Source organism: Sus scrofa, chromosome 14, assembly GCF_054392235.1.
Source record: "Sus scrofa isolate SSC_HxYL_T2T_F1_AM1 chromosome 14, Sscrofa_HxYL_maternal_Yorkshire_Landrace_v2.0, whole genome shotgun sequence".
Lineage (NCBI taxonomy): Eukaryota > Metazoa > Chordata > Mammalia > Artiodactyla > Suidae > Sus > Sus scrofa.
Genome location: NC_139396.1, coordinates 15,743,942 through 15,768,411, shown reverse-complemented (window position 1 = coordinate 15,768,411; position 24,470 = coordinate 15,743,942). Strand labels below are relative to the sequence as shown.

The window sequence follows — 24,470 nt, the reverse complement described above, 5'->3', positions numbered from 1 at the left end:
TAATAATACCTTCTCATGGATCACAATCCAATTGTGCAAAATGGAATATGCAGTGTTGAGTCATGCGTCCTCACAACTCTTTCCCCTGTCCACCCAGTCCTCTTTCCCACAGGGAACTAGTGTTTACTTAAATCCTTCCATAGATGTGTTATGTAAAGAATTTAGAATGCAATATATTTGCATTTTTTAAAATGCAGGGTTTTCTCTGATTAAAACTTAATATATTTTCAATACATTTGCAGATGTTTACAATGACTCTCTTCTTACATTAACGAGATTCCTTTCTAGATGGGAGTAGACTTCCAGAACAAGAATTTCTATACCCCTTAAAATCAAAAGTTTTGGAAAGAATAAGATGGTCAGGTGTATTTAATTAAAATAGTAAGTACCCAAATGAATTAGAACTTCAGGTAAACAATATGTTGTGTTTTAGTATAATCATTTCCCACTCAATATTTTGGACATAGTTTTATGGAACATTTTTTCATTTTTATCTGAAATTTATTATTAAACTTAGATCTCGTACTTTATCTGGAAACTCTTCAAAAAAAAGTATAGCACAGTAAACTAAATTGTTAATTACTCATTGTAAGAATCCTTAACTGGATTAAAGATTCTTGAATGTGCCACTTGGCTCCAATAGAAGACACCCTAGTTGCATACACACACACACACACACACACACACACACACACACACACACACACACCCCTTCAGCCTCTTTTGATGATATGGGATTTGGAAGAGCTATCATTCAGCACTGGGTTTGTGTGTCAAAATGAAAGAGTATTTGTGTTTAATAGAAGAAGATTGGTAGGAAATTGGTCAAGGGAGATGAGAGGTGAAGACTTCAGAGGATTGCAAGCAAATCTCTTGAATTTCAAGCTTTACTGTCTGCTAAATGTTTCTTGCTCCTTGCAAAAAAAAAAAAAAGTTGCATGCAAAATGGTGGCTATTGAAGAAAGGCATTGAATTTTGAAGCCAGGCCCAGGTTCTTTCCTCTTCTTTCTAACAGTTGTGTAGGAAAGGCATTTCTAAACTCCTGACCAATTTACTTGTGATTTCTAAGGGTTTTTTTTTTCTAACTGTAAATTTGAAAATGGTATATATTTGGTACTTTCAGAGAGTGTTTTCTTGGCCACTTGAAGGGAGTGACTTACAGTGTTCATCCATTTTAATATTTCCAAGGCATTTAGTGGTCTGCAGTACAGAACTGTCTTCTTACAGGTTCTCTCTCTCTCTCTCTCTCTCTCTCTCTCTCTCTCTCTCTCTCTCTCTCTCTCTCTCTCTCTCTCCCTCCCTCTCTCTTCTTTTCGGGCTGCAACCTCAGCATATGGAAGTTCCCAGGCTAAGGGTTGAATCATTGGAGCTGCAGATGCTGGCCCATGCCACAGGCACAGCAAAGCAATGCTGGATCTAAGCCACATCTGCGATCTACACCATAGCTTGGGGCAACACTGGATCCTTAACCCACTGAGAGAGGCCAGGGATTGAACCCAAGTCTTCGTGGATACTAGTCAGGTTCGTAACTTCTGAGCCACAATGAGAACTGCAACACTTCTCTCTTTCATTCTCTTTGGTAACTATTCTGTGTACTCTACCTTGACCTTAGCTGAGAAGATGAGGTGAGAGCAATTCAAGGCAAATCATGGTGAACTTTAAAAAAAAAAACTAAGTGTTGAAAAAATACACAGTTTGGAGACATTTCTCATGACTTGAGCATTTATCATGGAAAACTTTAAATTATTAACCAATAGCTTCATATTAGGGGAATAGTGTGGCAAAATAATGTACCCTGGCACTCCAGAAAGGCAGGTTTCCTTGTTGCTTCCTCCTCTTGTCTAGTCAGTCAGTAGTGAATAAACGATTCTCACTCATGGCTCTGACACAGAATTTCAATGAGTCTTCTCTGGACTACTGACATAAAAACCTGCAAAAACTTGTGAAAAATTATCCAGTTCCAATTCTATAATCACTTTTGTGCTATATCAAAATCCTAGATCACAGATATAATCAAATTAGTCCAAATGTAACTTGGGGAGACAGACAACAGAAGGGCATAGATAAAACTCCTTTGGACAATGATCTCTGACTATTCCTGCAAGAAACTGGGGGTGTGGTATTGACTGCTGAGAAAAAAAAAATCTCTGTATATGGATCACAGACCTCCGAAAACACATGATATTCTACACAAGCATGGAATATTAGCGGCATGGTGAGATACCATGTTTGTGTCTTGTAGAATGTTCAGTCTCTGAGCTTAGAGGCTTTGGTGATATTAGATGTGAGGGATCTTCAGAGGTATTCTGTGGGGCAGAAACGGTACTAATCTTGCACTGACCAGTAAAAGAATCTGATGATTGAAATTTCTTTGGAAAGTATAACAAACTCAAGTCAGTACGTTGATTCCACTACTATTTTTTTTCCAACTGAAATTGTGTAATATATTGCTGAAAAGTAGGAGGAGAGAATAAAATTTGGGAACGCTATGTCAACTGGAATTGACCCAAACTGTCAAAACTTGCTCAAAGTTACAACAAAAACCCTGCAGAGGCAACATCTATGAATCCACATCTATTGAAGAACCCCCACGTATTAAAAAAAACTCACTAAGTAAAAACATTATAGCAGAATCAATTCATTTGGAAAAACTCTAGGAATGGAGGAGCCAAGAGACAGTAGCTCTTAGAGTGTTTCTCAGGTCTAAAATTCTTCACTAGAATTGTTCTTTAATGGAACTATCAGGCTTGCTAGGAAAAAGCATCTACTATTTCTGGGGAGAAAAAAACTAAGGAAACCCAAGAAACTGCAGCCCAAAGGGCGTGAAAGCACTTGCCCCAGTTTGAAGATACTGTGCTTAGGCTGGTGCTCTCCAAAACTCTTTCACAAGGGTCATATCTAAATGAGTGGATTTCACGTTTGCAATTTTAAAATCCCAGGGGCTCATCTCACAACCCCTAGTTTTAAGAAGAGAGGACCACAAAAGTTCTGAGAAGACCTTGCCATAAAATCTTCCCAGGGGATCCCAATCCTCCGTTGCTTTCCTCTTTCATAGCAACCTCCAAGGACAGCTCTGCAAGGCCCCACCCCTGCACGCATGCGCACACCCGCTAGGGGCGGGGCTCCCCGCATGCGCACCACTGTCCTCCAGCTGCTCAGAGCATCTGTTGAGGCCTGACCGCTTGGGAAGCCAGTAACACACGTGCCAGCGTGGAGGGTGGGGTTCCTACGGTCATCCGGGCTGGGGGCGGGGCCAATCATGGCAGCATTTAAAATCAATTATTTGAAAGCAGGAGTAAGGAAAACGGACTTTTCACCTTTTGGGCGTCCTGCTGTGCACTCTGAGTCACTCTGTGGGTTATTTGTGGCCTTGTCCAAGTGAGTTCACCACCGCCCTGTGCCCCTCCCCCACCGCCACCAACTGGAGCTCGGTGTCCTTGCAGTGTTTACACCAGGGTTGTTGGCACCACTGTGGAGCAGGTTGCATGAAGGCTTCAGTGATTTCCGGGCCTACCATGAGGCAGGTGAATAAAATGTGTGAACAATTAAATGGGTGCCAGTCTAGTGTTTGCATTCTAAAGCGTATGAAAGCTAGAAGGAAGGTTTTCCAGTTTGAGAATGCTCATCCAGTTCACAAGAAATAGCTCAGGACACTGGAAATTGAGTGGAAAATGAATAAAGATCTATTGTACATCCTCATAGTTTCACCAGTGTCTTCCATTTTAACATAAAAATGTCAATCAACACATGTTCAAACTGCATATTATTGTCAGTGATGGGGGCAACTTTTCTGAATCTAACAATAAGCATTGATTTGTAGTCTAATACTCTCAAGAAATGACAGAATTGGAGTTTCCTCCTGGCTCAGCTTGTTAAGGGTCCATGGTTGTCACTACTGTAGCTTTGGTTACAATTGTGACAGGCTGTTCATTCTCTGGCCATAGACATGCTTTGGACTGGCCATGCCACCAAAAAACAAAAACAAAAACAGATATCCTAGCATAGATTGGCAAGTGAAGCAAAAGTTCAATAACAATCAAGAAATGCATTAGGGAAGAATCAACTGGGTAGGAGACAGAAATAAGATGGCTGAATAGAAGGACTGGAGATCAAATTTCTCTCCTAAAAAACAACAAATTTACAACCAAATGCTGAGCAATTTTCAACAAAATGGACCAGAAACTTTCAAAAAGATATCCTATTCCAGAAGACAAAGAGGAGGACACATCAAGAGGTGGTGGGTTGATTACAGGATATATGCAACCCCATACCTCCCGGTGGGAAGATCCACAGACAGGAAAGTAACTGGTTCACAGAGACTCACCTACAAGAGTGAGAGTTCTGAGCCCCACATCAAACTCCCATGCCTGGGGATCTGGCACTGGGAGAAAGAGCCCCTGGAGCATCTGGCATTGAAGGCCAGGGGGCTTGTGCACAGGAGCTCCATGGGACTGGGGGAAATGGAGACCTCATTCTTAAAAGGCACACCCAGACTTTCTCATGCACTGGGTCCCAGGGCAAAGCAAAGTCTCTATAGTAATCTGGGTCAAACATGACTGCAGTTCTTGGAGGACCTCCTGGGAAAACAGGGTTGAATGTGGTTCATTGTGGGGGAAGGACATTGGAAGCAAAGCTCTCAGGAATGTTCATCAGCAGCTGCCTTTCTCTGCAAGTGGGCATTTTGAGAAAATCTGGCCGCACACATCAGTGCTGAGAAGCCCCAGGCCAAACAACATAGTTTTGGAAGTCCTAGCCACAGCAATCAGGGAAAAAAATAAAAATAAAAGGAATCCAAATTGGAAAGGAAGAAGTAAAACTATCGCTATTTGCAGGTGACATGATACTACGCCTAGAGAATCCTAAAGACTCTACCAGAAAACTGTTGGAGCTCATCCATGAATTTGACAAAGTCGCAGCATACAAAATTAATACACAGAAATCAACGGCATTGCTATACACTAACAATGAAAGAGTAGAAAGAGAAATTAGGGAAACAATCCCATTTACCATCACAGCCAAAAGAATAAAATACCTAGGAGTAAACCTACCTAAAGAGACAAAAGTCCTGTCCTCTGAAAACTATAAGACACTGATGAAAGAAATCAAAGATGACACAAATAGATGGAAAGTCGTACCATGTTCTTGGATTGGAAGAGTCAATATTATCAAAATGAGGGCATTCCCGACATAGCTCAGTGGTTAATGAATCCAACTAGGAACTATGAGGTTGCAGGTTTGCTCCCTGGCCTTGCTCAGTGGGTTAACGATCCGGCGTTGCCGTGAGCTGTGCTGTAGGTTGCAGACGCGGCTCAGATCCCACATTACTGTGGCTCTGGTGTAGGCCAGTGGCTACAGCTCCAATTCAACCCCTAGCCTGGGAACCTCCATATGCCGTGGGAGCGGCCCTCGAAATAGCAACAACAACAAAAGACAAAAAAAAGAAATTATCAAAATGACTATACTACCCAAAACAATCTACAGATTCAATGCAATCCCTATCAAATTACCAAGGACATTTTTCACAGAACTCAAACAAAATATTTTAAAGTGTGTTTGGAAGCACAAAAGACCCAGAATAGCCAAAGATATACTGAAAAAGAAAAATGGAGCTGGAGGAATCAGGCTCCCGGACTTCAGACTCTACTACAAAGCAACAATCATCAAAACCATATGGTACTGGCACAAAGACAGAAATAGATCAGTGGAACAAGGATACAAAGCCCAGAATTCAACCCATGCACCTACAGCCAACTAATCAATGACAAAGGAGGCAAGAATACCCAATGGAGAAAAGACAGCCTGTTCAATAAGTGGTGCTGGGAAAACTGGACAGCCACATGGAAAAGAATGAAATTAGAACACTCCCTAACACCATACACAAAAATAAACTCCCAATGGATTCAAGACCTAGATAGAAGACCAGACACCATAAAACTAGGCCAAAGACTCTCTGACATAAACAAGAGCAACATCTTCTCAGATCCACCTCTTAGAGCAATGACAGTAAAAGCCAAAAGAAACAAATGGGACTAAATGAAATTTAGAATTTTCTACACAGCGAAGGAAACCCTAAACAAAACTTAAAGACAACCCACACAATGGGAGAAAATCTTGGGAAGTGACTCGATTGACAAGGGCTTCATCTCCAAAATGTATAAACACTTTCTGCAGCTCCATACCAAAACAAACAAACAAACAAACAAACAAACAACCCCATCAAAAAATGGGCAGAAGATCTAAACAGACAGTTCTCCAAAGAAGACATACAGATGGCCATGGTATTTAGTTCCTTTTAACGGCTGAGTTATGTTCCATTGTGTATATGTACCACTTCTTCTTGATCCACTCCTCTATCGATGGACATTTAGGTTGTTTCCGTGTCTTGGCTATTGGAAAGAGTGCTGCGATGAACATTGGTGTACATGTGTCTTTGCGAGTCATGGTTTTCTCTAGATAGATGCCCAGGAGTGGGATTGCTAGACCAAATGGTAATTCTATTTTTAATTTTCTGAGGAATCTCCAACCTGTTTTCCACAGTGGTTGCACCAATTTACAATCCCACCAACAGTGTACTAGGGTTCCTTTTTCTCCACACCCTCTCCAGCACTTATTGTTTGTAGACTTTTTGATGATGGCCATTCTGGCTGGTGTAAGGTGATACCTCATAGAGGTTTTGATTTGCATTTCTCTAGTGATGAGTGATGTTGAACATCTTTTCATCACTGTGCCACAATGGGAACTCTGGGAATTGTGTATTAGTGCATGTGTTTCTTATGGTGGTTTTTCAGGAATTTTGTGGTTTGGGGTGTGTGAGGGTAGGTCTATGACTATTTTATGGGACTGGTGATATGCTGTATATGTGCAGATGAATGGATTGTGTGGGTTGTGTGGTGTGAGGTTATTATGAATTTGTATTTTGGAAGATGACTCGAGTTATTTCATTGTAATTATTTAGGAATGTGGGATTATGTATATATAGGCAACGTGAAGCTTTATGTGCATTTGAGGGTACATGGTGGTATGTTTCCATATATGTAGTGTGCTGGGTAATTGTGGGTATATTTGGGGCTTGTGGTGAGAAACATGTTTGTTGAGTTTCTGTGTGTATTCAAGGAGCATAGCAGATTGGATGAATATTTTCCATGGTATCTATTTGCATTTTTCATTAGGAGGTTATTTTTGTACCTGCAAATTTTTTTGCATTAATGTAGTAATGGAGTTATGTGTATGCAGAAGAGTGGCAGAATTGTATTTGTACTGGAGGTATGTGGTATGGTTCTATGTGAATATTTAGGGGTGTGGAGGTTTGAGATGTGTACTTTGGGACTTTCAAGGGGTTTTATGTGTATTCATATATGATACGTTGGAGAATTGTCCTTGTGTCCAGGTGTATGTACTGGTTTATGTGTATGTCCGTCAGTGCATGTATGAATTCATGGGGTTTGGGGTTGTTGGAAACGTTCACAGTGGTTTCCCAGGATGCTGGGATTTTCATGTTTGGAAATATTTGGGGATTGTAGTGGTAATGTATTCTGGAAATGCAAGGATGATGAATAGTGTTTGGGGGTCTGTATATATTTAAAGATTAGGAATATTCATGTGTGTGTGTATGGCCATGAGAGAGTAGTGGTCATGAAAGTATAGTGGCTACAGTTAAAGGATGTTGCTTTTCCCCCACTTAGTGCAATGATTATTGGACTTTTTGCTTTCATTCTATTAGTGTGGTGTATTGTATCTATTTATTTGCATATAGTGAACCACCTTGCATCCCAGGGGTAAATCCCGTGTGATCATGGTGTATGATCCTTTTTTTTTTTTTTTTTTTGCTTTTTATGGCCACACCCATGACATATGGAGATACCCAGGCTAATCAGAGCTAGAGCTGACAGCCACAGCCACAGCAATGCCAGATCCAAGCCATGTCTGTGACCTACACCACAGCTCATGACAATGATGGATCCTTAAACCAATGAGCGAGGCCAGGGATCAAACTTGCAACCTCATGGCTTCTAGTTGGATTTGTTTCCACTGAGCCATGATGGGAACTCCCAGTGTATGTTCCTTTTAATATGCTGTTGAATTTTTTTCTATTGTTGTTCTGGTCTCTACTTTACCTAATTCTGCTCTGATTTTTGTTAGTACCTTCCCTCTGCTAACTTTGGATGTAGTTTGTTCTTTTTAAAAAATATTATTTTTCAGAGTTCCTATTGTGTCTCAGTGGTAATGAACCTGAGTAGTATCCATGAGGATGCCAGTTCAATCCCTGGCCTTGCTCAGTAGGCTAAGTATCTGGTGTTGCCATGAGCTGTGGTGTAGGTCACAGATGCAGCTCGGATCCTGCATTGCTGTGGCTCTGGTGTATGCTGGCAGCCACAGCTCCAGTTTGACCCCTAGCCTGGGAACTTTCATATGCCACAGATGTGGCCCTAAAAAGACCAAACAAACTCTCCACAAACTGAGTATAGAAGTAATAAAGACAGTATATGAAAAGCCCTCAGCTAACATCCTCAATGGTGAAAGTTTACAGTTCTTCCTCTAAGATTCGAAACAGGACAAGGATGCTCACTCCTATCATTCCTATTTAACATAGTACTAGAAATCCTCGCCAAAGCAATTAAGCATAAAAAAAGAAATAAAAACATCTGCATTAGAAAGGAAGTTAAGATTGTCTCTGTTTGCACATGATATGACCTTGTAGATAGAAAATCCTAAGGTCTCCAACAAGTAAACTTGTTAAAACTAATCAACATGTAGTTGCAGGATACAAAAATCAATATACAGAACTTAGCTTTTTTTCTATATGCAAACAAAGCAAATATCTGAAAAAGATACAAAGAATATAGTCCTCTTTGCAACAACATCAAAAACAGTGAAATACTTTGGAATAAATTTAACCAAGGGGGTGAAATTTCTATGTAATGAAAATTATATGTCATTGATGAAAGAAATTGAAAATGACACAAAAAATGGAAATATATCCCATATTCATGGTTAGAAAGAATAAAATTGTTAAGTTTTTCTATACCACCCAAAGCCATTTATAGATTCAACACCACTCATCTCAAGATTCCAATGACACTTTTCACATAAATTCAAAATTTATCACAAAACTTTAGTAACCAAATCAATATGGTACTGGCATAAAAACACATACTTATACCAGTGGAACAAAATAGCTAAACGCACCCATATGTAGTCAATTAATTTATGATAAATGAGCTAAAAACATACAGTCTCTTCAATAAATGGTGTTGGGTGACCAGATGGCCTTGTGCAAAAAAAGTGAAACTAGACTCCTATCTTACACCATACATAAATTTAACTCAAAATGTATTAAAGACTTGAAGTAAGACCTGAAACCACAATATAGGTGGTAAGCTCCTTGCCATTGGTCTTGGCACACCAAAAGCAAAGGCAACAAAACTAAAAATAAATAAATGGGACTATATCGGACTCAACAGCTTTTGCACAGCCAAAGGAACGACTGACAAGATGAAAAGGCAGCCTACATAATGGGAGAAAATATTTGCAAACCATCTATCTGATGAGTTAATATTCAAAATAAATGGAACTCATACTACTCAATAGCAAAAAATAAGTCATCTGATTTAAAAGATGGATGGAAGCCCTGAATAGACAGTTTTCCAATGCCAATAATCAATAGATACATGAACAGTTCTCAACACCAGTAATTAATTAGTAGGGGAATAGAAAACGCACACAAGAGGTCAACTTATACCTATTAGAATGGCAAGAATGTGTAAAAAGGGGAACCTCTGTGCACTTGGTGGGAATGTACATCAGTAAAACAACTATAGAAAACAGTATGGAGTTTCCTTTAAAAACTAAATATAGAACTATCACAATAATCCAGCAAACCCACTTCAGGGTATTTATCAGAAGAAAAAAAAAAAAACACTAATTCGGAAAGAGATGTGTACCCTTGTGTTCCCTGAAGCATTATTTACCATAGCCAAAATATAGATACAACCAAAGTGTCCATCAACAGATGACTGGATAGAGAAGATGTGATATATATAAACAATGGAATATTAGCCACAAAAAAGAAATCTTGACATTTGTGACAACATAGATGGACCTGGAGAGTATTATGTTAAGTGAAATAAGCCAGACAGAGGAAGACATACTGTGCAGTTACACTACCTGAAAAATAAATGAACAGACATAAACAGAGTTATAGATACAGAGTCCAAATAGGTGGTTACCAGAGGGGAGTGTGGAGGGGATGAGTGCAATAGGTGAATGAAACTAAGATGTACCCACTTTCAGTTACAAAATACGTGAGTCATGGTGTTGAAATATACAGCATGGGAAATATTGTTACTATATTGTATTATCTTTGTATGGTGACAGATGGTAGCTAGTTTATCATGGTAATCATTTCTAATGTATAGAAATATTGAATCACGACATTATGCACCTGGAACTAACAGAGTGTTGTAGGACAATTATACTCCAATTAAAAATTTTTAATTAAAGAAATAAGTAACAAATGTTGGTGATGATGTGGAGAAAGGGAACACATGTGCACTGTTGGTAGGAATGTAAATTCATAAGACCACTATAGAAAACAGTATATAGGTTCCTCAAAAAACTAAAAATAGAACTACCATATGATCCAGCAATCCCACCTCAGGATATTTACCTGAAATAAATGAAGTCATTGCTTCAAAGAGACATCTGCACCCCCATGCTCATTGCAGCATTATTCCCAATTGCCAGAACATGGAAACAAGTGTCCATCAACAATGGGTGAAGAAAATGTGATACATGTATATATATATATGTCTAATCTTAAAGGCATTATGCTAATTGTGAAATACAAATACCATGTAATGTCACTTATATGTGGAGTCTAAAAACAAGACAAAACAACACATACACACACAAACTGAGTTCTTAGATACAGAGAACATATTGGTGGTTGGCAGAGGCAAGGGGCTGGGGTGGAGAAATTTGTAAAATGTATCAAACAGTATAAACTTCAAGTTATTAAATAAGTTATGAGTATGGAATAAGCCTAGTGACTACAGTTACTAATACTGTATTGCATATTTGAAAATTGATAAGAGAGTAGATCTTGCCCTTATTAGAGTTCCTGTCATGGTGCTGTGGAAACGAATCCAACCAGGATCCATGAAGTTGCAGGTTTGATCCCTAGCCTCACTCAGTGGGTTAAGGATCCAGCATTGCCATGAGCTCACAGATGTGGTTCAGATCTGGCTGTCCTGTGTCTGTGGAATAAGCCAGCAGCTGTAGCTCCAATTAGACCCCTAGCCTGGGAACCTCCATATGCTGGGGGTGTGGCCCTAAAAAGAAAAAGAAGTCCTTAAAAATATTGTAGCTATGTATGGGGATGGATATTAACTAGACTTATTGTGGTTATCATTTCACAATATATACAAATGTAGAATCATATTTTAATCTGAAAATAATATAAGGTTATAGGTCAATTATACCTCAATTTAAAAAGGAAAGTTAGGAGTTCCCATTGTGAATCAGTGGTAACAAACCTGACTAGTATCCATGAGTATGTGGGTTGGATCCCTGACCTCGCTCAGTGGATTAAAGGATCTGGCATTGCTGTCAGCTGTGGTATATGTCACAGATGCAGCTCAGATCCCATGTTGCTGTGGCTGTGATATAGATTGGCAGCTGCAGCTCTGAGTCAACCCCTAGCCTGGGAACCTCCATATGCCATGGGTGCAGCCCTAAAAAATAAATAAACAAACAAACAAATAAATAAATAAAAAGAAAGATAATAAAATTCTCCTGGTAGGGGGGAAAAATGTGCTTTCCTGCTGTTAGGAATATTCTACATCGTTCAGCTATTCTGCTCCTGACTAAAGAGGTCTGGAAAAAATTATATGCGTGTTTGCTCATAATGAAGTTAAAAGGAAAAAAAATTATAGGCATTCCCATTGTGGCACAGTGGAATTGAACCCGACTAATATTCATGAGGATGCAGCATACAGTTAGATCTGCTTAGATATGTATGTATTGCTGTGGCTAAGGCTATATACACATTTGGTTTGGTGGGCAGCTGTATATTCCCTCTTGGGACATGCTGGAGGCCACCAGTAAATTTCCTCCCAGGTTAACTTTGCTACCTGAATTTTCATTGTTGTTTCTATATTCTTTAAGGTGGGCTATGAAGGTCTTTAAAACATTGAGATACAGTTTACATATAATAGTGTATTCATTTTGATATAGGCATATATTGCAAAATGATAACCACGGTAAGTTTAGTTAACATCCATCACCACACATAGCTATATTTTTTTTCTCTTTTCTTTTTTAGAGCTGCACCTGTGGCATATGGAAGTTCCCAGGCTAGGAGTTGAATCGGAGCTATAGTTGACAGCCTACGCCACAGCCACAGCAATACCAGACCTGAGCTGCATCTGCAACCTATGCCACAGATTGTGGCAATGCCAGATCCTCAACCCACTGAGCAAAGCCAGAGATTGAACCCGCATCCTCACGGACACTATGTCGGGTTCTTAACCCACTGAGCCATGACGGAAACTCCCAATTTTTTTCTTATGATGAGAACTTCTAAGACCTACCCTTTTTACCACTTTCAATTATACAATAGAATATTGTTAAGTCAACAGGATGTAAATTACGTTCCTAGGACTTATGCATTTTTATAACTTTCCAGTTTGTACTTTTTGACGTGTTCACCCACTTCCTCCACCGTCCACCTCGGGCAACCACCAATCTGTCTTCTGTCATCTATGAGGGTTTTTTTTGGGGGGGTTGCTTTGGGTTTCTTTTCCTGTTTGTTTTTCACTCCACATATAAGTGAGATTATATAGTATTTGTCTTTATCTGATTTGCCTCACTTACCATAATGCCCTTGAGGTCCATCTATGTTGTTGCAAATGGCAGAATTTCCTTCTATTTTTTGGCCAAATAATATACCATTACACACACACACACACACACATAACATTCTACATATAGATATATATACACATACATGATATATATATATCATGTTATATATATATATATATATATATATATATTAACCAAATATATATCTCCTAGGTTGTAGGTCACAGACGTGGTTGGAATCTGGCACTGCTGTGGCTATGGTGTAGGCCAGTGACTACAGCTCTGATTTGACACCTAGCCTGGTGCAGTCCCCAAAACACAAACACATACTTAATGTGTGTACATGTGTGTGTGTGTGTGTGTAACTTTGGTTGTTTTCATGTCTTGGCTACTGTGAATAATGCTGCAGTGAACACAGGGGTGCAGCTATCTCTTTCAGATAGTGGTTTCACTTCCTTCAGATAAACACCCTGAAATGGGATTGCTGGATCATATGGTAGCTTTTTTTGGTTATTGTAACTGAAAGAATTTTATAATATTTATAGTTGTACAATGATCATCACAACCCAATTTTACAGCATTTCCATCCCAAACCCCAGCGCATCCCTCCCCTCCCCCAACCTGTCTCCTTTAGAAGCCAAAAGTTTTTCAAAGTCGGTGAGTCAGTATCTGTTCTGCTAAGAAGTTCACTGTATGCTTTTTATAGATTCCACATAGAAGTAATAGCATATGATATTGGTATCCCACTGTCTGACTAACTTCAGTTAGCATGATAATTTCTAGGTCCATCCATGTTGCTGAAAATGCCATTATTGTATTCCTTTTTATGGCTGAGTAATAGTCCATCGTATGTATGTAGCACATCTTTATCCACTCCTCTGTCGATGGACATTTTGGTTACTTCCATGTCTTAGCTTTTGTATATAGTGTGCTGCAATGAACATTGGAGTACATATGTCTTTTGTGTGTGTGTTTTTTAGGACCACACCAGAGGCATATGGTGGTTATCAGGCTAGGGGTCCAATCAGAGCTAAAGCCGCTGGCCTACACCACAGCCACAGCAATGCCAGGTTCAAGCCACGTCTGCAACCTACACCACAGCTCATGGCAACACTGGATCCTTAAGCCACTGAGCAAGGCCAGGGATTGAACCTGCATCCTCATGGATGCTAGTGAGATTCATTTCTGCTGAGCTATGAAGGGAACTCCACATGTATCTTTCTGAGTCATGGTTTTCTCTGGATAGATGCCCAGGAGTGGGATTGCTGGATCAAATGGTAGTTCTATTTTTAGTTTTTTGAGGAATCTCCATAATGTTTTCCAGAGTGGTTGCACCAATTTACATTCCCACCAACAATCTAATAGGGTTCCTTCTCTCCACACCCTCTCCAGCATGTATTGTTTGTAGACTTTTTGATGATGGCCATTCTGGCTGGTGTGAGGTGGTACCTCTTAGTCATTTTGACTTGCATTTCTCAAAGAATTAGTGATGTTGAACATCTTTTCATGTGTGTTGTTGGCCATCCGTATGTCTTCTTTGGAGAATTGTCTGTTTAGACCTTCTGCCCATTTTCTGGTGTGCTTGTTCATATGGTAGTGCTATTTTTAATTGTTCAAGGAACTCTACTTTTTTTCCCATGGGGTCTGTACCAATTTACATTCCCATCAGCAGTGCAGAAGTTTTCCTTTTACTCCACATCCTCACCAACATTTTTTATTTCTTGTCTTCTTGATAACAGTCATTCTAACAGGTGTGAGGTGCTATCCCTTTGTGGTTTTTATTTGCATTTCCCTGATGATTAATCATGTTGAGCACTTTTTCCTCTGTTGACCAGTTGTATGAATTCTTTGGAAAACTGTCTATTCAGGTCCTCTGCCCATTTTAAAATCAGAGGGTTTTTTGTTTCTTTGGTTTTGTTTGTTTGTTTGTTTTTCTTTATTGGCTTTTTTAGGGCCACACCCATTGCATATGGAGGTTCCCAGCCTAAGAGTTGAATCAGTGCTGTAAATTGCCGGCCTACACCACAGCCACAGCTACGCCAGATCTGAGCCTCCTCTGTGACCTACACCACAGGTCATGGCAATGCCACATCCTTAACCCACTGATCCAGGCCAGGGATTGAACCCACATCCTCATGGGTACTAGTCAGGTTCTTTAACCACTGAGCACAATGGGAATGCCTAGTTTGTTTTTTTCTTGTTTCACATTACTTCATAGTGTTGCATGAATTATTTATGTATTCGGAATATTAATCCCTTTTCTGATGTGGTTTGCAAATATTCTCCCATTCATTAGGTTGCCTTTTCATTTTGTTGATGGTTTCCTCTGCTGTGCAAAAGCTTATAAGTTTGTTTTGATGTGTTTTAACTGGCACCAGCCCCATCCTCCACTCTCCAGATCCATGGTAGCTTTGAAAACTAACAGCTCCCAACCACAGTGAAAACTAGCAGGCTGCCAGCTCCAGGAGGGGACAGAACGAGGGTTAGAGTTTTTCCTAAGCTCCATTACCAGAGAATTACCATTATTTGATCTGACTGATGATTCCTTGGAACCCCTACTTTAAGGCTATGTATTTTACCTTAGCGAGAGTTCAACCACTGTCAAAAGGCTTCTTTGAGAGCACTTGTCTCAAAAATTACAGGCAATTGTTTAAATTCACAGCTGCCTGAGGCAGGGAATACTAGTGGGGACAGACAATAGACCAGCCAAATAATATAAAAGAAAAAACTGGGGAATGAAATATTCACAGGGGCTTTGAAAAGTTCTTAGGAAGCTAAAAGTCCACCAATGCCTAAAAATGAAAAAAGGAAAATAAAAACCTCTCCCGGTTTTCTCACATTGATTCTGTGTTTAGGCACTCCTTTATTGCCTAGCCAGGCAAGTTACAACTCTGCCTTCACCTTCACTTCCTGTTTGTGCTGACCTTAGAGATCAGCCAGAAAGGAAGGCTCAGACACTTCTCAGGTCTTCTCTGAGCATGTGTCATGCCTAGGTTATACACACTTCTATACACATAAATGTACCACCATACACAAGTCCATTTGAATGCCCTAATTTCTCAGAGAAACTTTCCCTAAGCTTTTGGCAGGTTTATTATTATCTCTCAACCATATCTTTTGCCCTAAGCTACAGCAGTTTGTTCATTTGTTGTACAATTTTTTGAGGAATGCTACCTGTGTAGGCAATTTTCTGGCCTGAGCAAATTCCAAATTATGTTAAACAGACAAGCACCTTCTATCAATCTTTCAGGTGATACCTAAGACAGGTCAAAGCAGACAAACATGAGTCACCGTAAATAAGGTCTTCTCTACTCCCTTTAGCCAGGGACAAGGGTTGAAGGCTGCTTTCTTCAAGACTGCTACCAAGGGTGGGGAATGGTGCAGGTCAAGGACAAGTAACAATGTTGCAATGCATTCCTACCATTTTAAAGTTGGCTTTTTTTGATTCATTTTTCTCTTTGTTGCTGTAAACCTCCGTTTTCAACAATTCTGACTATGGTGACTCTTACATTTTTTGCTTGATTTTTTTCAGTGTTTCTATGGAGGGATAGGCCCCTGGAACTATCTAATCTGACATTTTTTTACTGATGTCACCCCTTTAGTAAGGCAGGTCTATAACGAATGAATTATTTGTTTTTGTTTAGCTCAAAATAAGTTCATTTCCCCTTTGTCTTTGAAGGATAGTTTTATTGGATATAGAATACTTCATTTGACTTTTATTTTTCTCTCAGAACTTTGAATATATCCTCCTACTGAAACAGGAGGGGAGGGGAAGGCATGACCATTAAAAGAATGACAGCCATTGAGAAGAACAGTGGTTAGAACATTGACAAAAAGTGGTGAGAGCCTATTAGGCCAAAGATGGTAGAAGATTCAACTTCCAGTAGATCTTGAAACTCATTACATGCTCATTGTAACACATTAGCATGCTGAATGACATACTTACAGGTGCCATGGCAGTTCCAAGGCTGACCATTAGAGGCCAAAAAAACTGGGCAGTGGCCCAATTCCTGGAAATGCCTACCCCTTCCCCAAAATAGTTGGAATAATCCTCCCACTTGTTAGCCCATAAAATTATCCAGACCATAAAAACTAACAACCCCACATGTCAAGCCAGCTCTCCCTTTCTGAGAAAGTCCTCATTCTGTCTATGGAATATGTATCTTTCTAAATAAGTTCACTTCCTCTTTACTATGGCTTGCTCTTTTCTTTCCTGCACAAAGCCACGAGCCCTCTCTTGGAAGCCTCTCCCAGAAATTTACCCAAGACCCAAGACATGACCATCCATTAACATGCCATTTTCTTGCAACACTACAGCCTCCATGGTTTCTGATGAGAAATCAGCTCTTAATATTATTTAGACAAAAAGACGGATCTTCATCAAAATTAAAAACTTTTGTGCAGCAAATGGCATAATCAAGAAAGTAACAAGATAACCTACAGAATAGAAGAAAATTTTTGCAAACCACATCCCCGGTAAGTGTTTGATATAGAGAATGTAGAAACAACTTGCATAATTCAACAACAAAAAGCAACTCTTATTTAAAAAATTGGTGAAAGACTTGAATACACATTTCCCTAACATGATTACTGTTCAACACCTGTAGTCATGAGGAAGATGAAATGTGGTGAGTTTTTCTATTGGAGGAGAATGCAAACTGGTGATCTGTATCAGAGTCCTATGAACTGTTAACATTACATCACTTGCAATTTTCTGAAACCTTATCTTTTCAGCTGAGTTCCTTAAATTAATGTCAGGGTTTCAGAAATGTACCATCTACCAACCCTCGTGATTATTTCAAGTATGAAAGTAGAATTAAATATATTATATTATATACTAGAATGTCAAAGCTCTGTGTTTATGGGGACATCTGATTTCTTAAAGATTGACTTGAAGAAATATATCTATGAGCAATTTTTTAAGCTGTTAATGTGCAAAGATCGTTTGGTAGAATGTCATCATCCCTAAAACAGCCTGACGCCTCACAACAAACACCATCATTTTATTTTTATTTTTTAATTTATTTATTATTACTTTTTTTTCTTTTTAGGACCCAACCTGTGGCATATGGAAGTTTCCAGGCTAGGGGTTGAATCAGAGCTGCAGCAGCCAGCCTACACCACAGCTACAGCAATGCCACATCAGAGCCACACCTGTGACCTATGCCACAGGTTGAGGTAATGCTGGATCCTTAACCCACTGAGTGAGGCCAGGGACTCATGGACACTATGTTGGGTTCTTAACACACAGAGGCACAAGAGGAGCTCCCACTTTTACTTTAAAATGAAGTAAAATACTAATAATGGCTTGGAGTTCTTTGACATAACACAAGAGAATCAACACAAACTTAGGTCACTGCTGAAAGTTGAAACCCATGGGTGCACACACTTGTATATCAATATAAAATATTTTTCATAATAGAAGAAATTTTTCATAATAGAAGATAAGTTGGTGAAAATACATCTGCTGGAGGAACATCGATATTGACTATTTCCACAGAAATCTTATCAAAGCAAGGCTTCTTTGACACAGAGTTAACTTTTTGTTCTGGGAGGAAAGAATATCACAAAGATTATAAACATATATGATATCCCATGAATTATTAATAGTTCATGACTAAATAAATATACATAATACATTTCAGGAAGATAGCATTAATAATAACAGACAATCAGCATCTAGTATGGTGTTCATCATAAGACACAGTTCCTTGCAAAAACTCTGTTGAAGTTTATTAGCCATTATAGTCAATCAGCCACAATGTGTGAACTTTGGCATTTATGAAAATATCCACAGGGTACCTATGTCTTCAGTCATTAAAATTCAGGTTATGTCCTAAGTGGGGGTGACTGCCAGCATGTCCTGAGAGCAGAACCTCATCCCATGGAGCTCATGTGAGGCTTATCATCTTGGCTTCCATAAACCCAGTGCACCTGCATCAGCCCTGAAATGCTGCCACCTTCCCTGGCACTATTAGGTCAAGAAGAATAAAAACCTTGAGCTCAAATGGACTTCAGAGCTCATCTGACTCACCACCTCATTCAGGAAACTAAATTGAAGGAGGCCATGATATTTTAGCAAGTAGAAATTCATCTCTTCCAATTTCCCCATGAGGCTAGCCATTGTAATTTTAAAAGGTGACAAATGTACTAATTTATTCATGGTATCATGTTACCTCAAAAGGAACCTGTCCTGGAGTTCCTGTCATGGCTCAGTAGTTAGTGAACCCGACTAGCATCCATGAGGATGTGGGTTCGATCCCTCGCCTCACTCAGTGGGCTAAAGGATCCAGCATTGCCATGAGAGTGGTGTAGGTTGCAGACACATCTCAGATCCTGCATTGCTGTGGCTCTGGCATAGGCCGGTGGCTACAGTTCCAGTTGGACCCCTAGCCTGGGAACCTCCATATGCGGTGGGTGTGGCCCTAAGAGACAAAAGGGCCAAAAAAAGGAGTCTGTCCTTCTGTTTCTTCTGCAGCAGTAGACTCTTACTCCTCCACCTCTGTCCTGAAGTTCGCATCTGTGAAACCATTCAGAGAAGAATTTCTAAAGTTGAGAACATGTTAGCAAAAGAAAATAAAAACATAAAAAAGAGGATATTATAGTAATTCACTTCTCACTGTAGTAATACTTCCAAACTGGAAATCAATTCTAAGAGTATTAATAGGAGAATCGTTAAAGTAATACAAGTCAGTCGTTTACTGGGCATTTCAATGAAGTGACATTTCTAGGAATTGGAGATGCAGTAATAAACTGTGGAGCTACATCACTCATCTCATGACCATTATAAGTAACATCAATTTAAGTGCAGCTTTACTGGTGTGAAATGTAGAAAAGTTGGCATTTAAAAAGCACAATGGGATTGGTGGCATCTCTGCAGGGCCAGGACAAAGGTTTGATCCCTGGCCCGGCACAGTGGGTTAAAGATCCAATGTTGCCATACCAGCAGCACAGGTCACAACTGTGGCTTGGATCTGATCCCTGGCCCAGAAACTCCATTTGCCTTCAGGACAGCGAAAAAAGAAATGAAACATGAAAAAACGAAAAGAAAGTATGTAGGAGTTCCTGCTGTGACAAGGTGGGTTTAGAATCTAACTAATCGAAGCAAAGGCACCAGTTTGATTCCTGGCCTGGTGCAGTGGGTTAAAGGATCTGGCTTGCTGCAAGGCATGGGGTTGCAGCTGTGGCTGGAATTCAGTCCCTGGCCTGGGAGCTTCCATATGCCTTCGATGCAGCCATTCAAAAAAAATTGTGTAACTTTGCGCCAACAGGAGTATCTGTTTCCATGCTCTGTTTCCAAATGCAGGGTTTAAATCTTGCTGCTGGAGTAGAAGGAATGAACGCCTTTATTATGATCTCTTATTCTTGTGGGAGAAGGCAGGTCTCTGCTTGACGTTTTTTCCTCCACCCATCGTAGGATCAAAACTTAAGTTTCCCTGTAGTTGTTGCTGTCAATGCTGGAGAGAGTCATTTCAATAAAATATAACCTTATTTTATCACATGTTGATAAAATAACAGTAGTCCTGGGTAGAGATTGCCAGAATCCATTCTACAAGAATTCTGCTTCTTCTGGTCTACTCATGAATTTCTTCCCCTGCTCAAACTAGTAAAGAAATTCCTATGAAATTACCCCCAGCACCAACAGAAGGAAAACTGGAATATTCACAAATATGCACACAGTAACATGCTCTTAAACAACCAGTGGGCTAAAGTAAAGATCACAAGACAAATTAGAAGACACAAATGAAAGAAACATAAACATGCTGTACCAAAATTTTTGTGATGCAGTGAAATATGCTCAGAAGGAAATTTGTAGCTTTAAATGCCTATGTTCCTACATTAAAAAATGTCTCCAATTAGCCACTTAAATTGGCACCTTAAAGCACTTGGAAAAACTCAAAACTAGCAGAAGGAAGGTAATAATGAAGATTAGAGTGGAGATAAAGAACAGAGAAACAAGAGGGAAAATAAATGAACCTAAGATATTTTCAAAGAGCAACAAAATCGGCAAATCTTTGAGAAAAGACTCCGATTAAAATAAGAAACAAAAGTGAGGAAATTACTACAGACCTTAATACCAAAGATAGCATTGAACTATATACTCTTAAAAATGGTTAAAATAATGAGAAATTCCCATCATGACTCAGCGGAAATGAATCTGACTAGAATCCATGAGGACACAGGTTTGATCCCTGGCCTCGCTGAGTGGGTTAAGGATCCAGCAATGCCATGAGCTGTGGTGTTGTAGACATGGCTCAAATCCTAAATTGCTATGGCTGTGGTGCAGGCTGGCAGCCATAGCTATAATTCGACCCCTAACTTGGGAACCTCCATATTCCACAGGTGAGGCCCTAAAATGACTTAAAAAAGAAAAAAGAGAGAGTTAAAATGATGAATTTCATGTTATGTAAATGTACCTCAATGAAAAAGCTTACATTTGTGTGGATTCACACCTATAATCTGTCCTGTTCCTTTGATCTATGTGTTTGTGTGTGGTTAACCTCTTACTATTACCATACTGTCTTGATAACTGTGATTTTATAGTAAGTCTTAAAATCAGATTTTCTTCTTTTCAAAATTATTTTGGCTGTTCAAGTTCCTCTCACTTTCTATATAGAATTTAAAATTAAGTTGTCAATATATACAATGAGTGATCCTGGGGTTTTGACTGGAGTTGTGTTAAATCTATAGATCACTTTTTTTAAAATTAGCATCTTAACCATATTTAATTTTTCACTCCATGATCATAATATATCTCTCCATTTATTTAGATTTTTAGATGTCTTTTGATCTTCTTCATTAGCTTCTTTTTATTTTTAAGCATATAGCTCCTGCACACATTTTCAGGTTTATATCAAAGTATTTCCTTTTTCTTAAATAAAAGGTATTTTAAAAACAGATTTATGAGAAGCCGCCAGGGTCTTCTCTGAGTTTCTCTGTCTTCTAGGTTCGCGTTCGTTGCGCAGTTACGATGCCTCGTGGAAGCCGAGGCCGCAATTTCCACATGGCCCCTCCGGCTAGCCGGGCACCTCAGATGAGAGCTGCACCCAGGCCAGGGCTGGCAGCTCAGCCACCAGCAGCAGCTCCACCATCTGCTGTTGGCTCCCCTGCTGCTGCACCTCAGCAGCCAGGTCTCATGGCCCAGATGGCAACCACTGTAGCCGGCGTGGTTGTGGGTTCTGCCATCGGCCACACGATAGGTCATGCGATCACTGGGGGCTTCGGTGGAGGAAGTAGTGCTGAGCCCTCAAGACCTGACATCACTTACCAGGAGCCTCAGGGAGCCCAGCCAGCACAGCAGCAGCAGATTGGCCCATGCTTCTATGAGGTGAAACAGTTTTTGGAGTGTGCCCAGAACCAGGGTGACCTTAAGCTTTGTGAGGGTTTCAGCGAGGTGTTGAAACAATGCAGACTGGCAAATGGATTATCTTAAGCAAGAAGCTCCATTGAAGACATGAAAAATCACCCCCCATGACCTGGTTGATTTAGCATAAAAATGTGATTGATCATGAAGATATAAAGTGTGAAATCAAGATTAAACCTCTCCTCTATCACTAATAGCTTTCGTGCTTCAGAATTGCAGTGGAGGAGGGTATTCTTCTGATGTGGAAGTTCATTGAGTATTGAGTTTGGGGCTGGGCAGATGTTTATGTGGCCTCTGAAACATGCTTTTCTGATGTTATTGTTTGTGAATTAATTAGAATAAAGAGATTTTCCTTCAAAAAAAAAACAAAAAAACCCCCAGATTTATACATTAATATTGTATAAATTGCATTTTAATTTTTGTATGTTGACCTTTTATTTTTCTTTTTCATTTCTGGCCACCCTGCAGCATATGAAGTTCCTGGGCCAGGGATCAGATCCAAGCCAGAGTTGTGACCTAAGTCACAGCAGCAGCAATTCCAGATCCTTCACCCACTGTGCCAAACGGGAGATGGAACCTCAACCCAGTTCTCCCAAGATGCTGCTGATCCTTGTTGTGCCACACCAGGAACTCCATATGTGGACCTTTTATTAGGCAACTATGCTAAATTCACTTGTTAAGTCTAGTAGCCTTTAAAAATAGACTCTAGAGATTTCTACTTTAATGATCATGTCATCCGTTCCAATCTATATGGTTTTTTCTCCCCTTGCTTTATCGTACTGGCTAGTCAGCTTATGATGTTAAAAATAATGTATCTTTGCTTTGTTCTTGATCCTGGGGTAAAATATGAAACCTTTCATACTAATCCTGATGTTAATTATAGATTTTTTTGTAGGTACCATTTATTAAGGAAGTTCCTTTCTATTCCTAATATACTAGAGGGGTTTTTTGGGGGGTAGCATCCTGCAGCTTATGGAATTCCCGGGCCACGGATCAGATCTGAGCCAAAGTTGCGACCTACACCAGAGCTGTGGCAATGCCAGCTTCTTTAACCCACTGTGCCGGACAAGGATCAAACCTGCATCCTGGCACTGCAGAGATGCTGCCAATCCCATTGTGCCAGAGGGAACGCCTACCAGAGTTTTTATGATGAATGGATTTGGAGTTTTTCAATTGATTTCAATTTTCTTTTTTATATCAATTAATTTTGAATTTTTTTGTCCAGGGATCAGGATAGTATAACTCACAGGCCAAATCCTGCTCATCAACTGTTTCTGTAGAGGCCATAAGCTAAACAAATTTAAAAAAATGTTTTTACAAATTTTTAAAGGATTGTAAAAAGAAGAAGAATATAATACACTACAAAAACTGTATGACACCCAGTGGGCCCTAATTAAACTCAAAAGCTTCTGCACAGCAAAGGAAATCATTTAAAAAAAAAGACAACCTACAGAATGGGAGAAAATTTTTGCAACGGACTCAACTGACAAAGATTTAATCTCTAAAATATACAAACAACTCATACAATTCAATGGCAAAAAAACAAACAACCCAATTGAAAAATGGGAAGAAGGCCTAAAAAGACATTTCTCCAAAGAAGGCATATAGATGGCCAGCAGGCACAAGAAAAAATGCTCAGCATCACTAATTATTAGAGAAATGCAAATCAAAACTACAATGAGATACCACCTCCCGCCAGTTAGAGTGGCCATCATTAACAAGTCAACAAATAACTGCTGGAGAGGATGTGGAGAAAAGGGAACCCTCCTACACTGTTGATGAGAATGTAAATAGGTAAAACCAGTATAAAAAACAATAAGGTAATATCTCAGAAAACTAAATATGGAACTACCATATGACCTACTCCTGAGCATATATCCAGACAAAAAAAAAATTCATTGAAAAAGATACATGCACCTGTATGCTCATGGCAGCACTATTCACAATAGCCAAGACATGGAAACAATCTAATTGCCCATCTGAATAGGTGTTTAGGAAGATGTGGTGCATATACACAATGGAATACTACTCAGCCATAAAAAGGACCAAATAATGCCATTTGCAACAACATGTATGTACCTAGAGACTCTTCTACTGAGTGAAGTAAGTCAGAAAGAGAAAGACCCCATATGATATAACTTACATGTGGAGTCTAAAATATGGCAGCAATTATCTATCTACAAAACAGAAAAGATCATGGACATGTAGGACAGAAGAGTGTATGTAGTGGGGCTGGGGAGGG

The 24,470-nt window shown here is 39.5% G+C and overlaps 1 pseudogene; it reads left to right on the top strand.

Annotated features, from left to right (window-relative positions):
* The first annotated feature begins 21,792 nt into the window (after positions 1-21,792).
* LOC146396347 (coiled-coil-helix-coiled-coil-helix domain-containing protein 2 pseudogene) lies at positions 21,793-22,568 on the top strand (annotated as a pseudogene).
* The last annotated feature ends 1,902 nt before the right edge of the window (positions 22,569-24,470 follow it).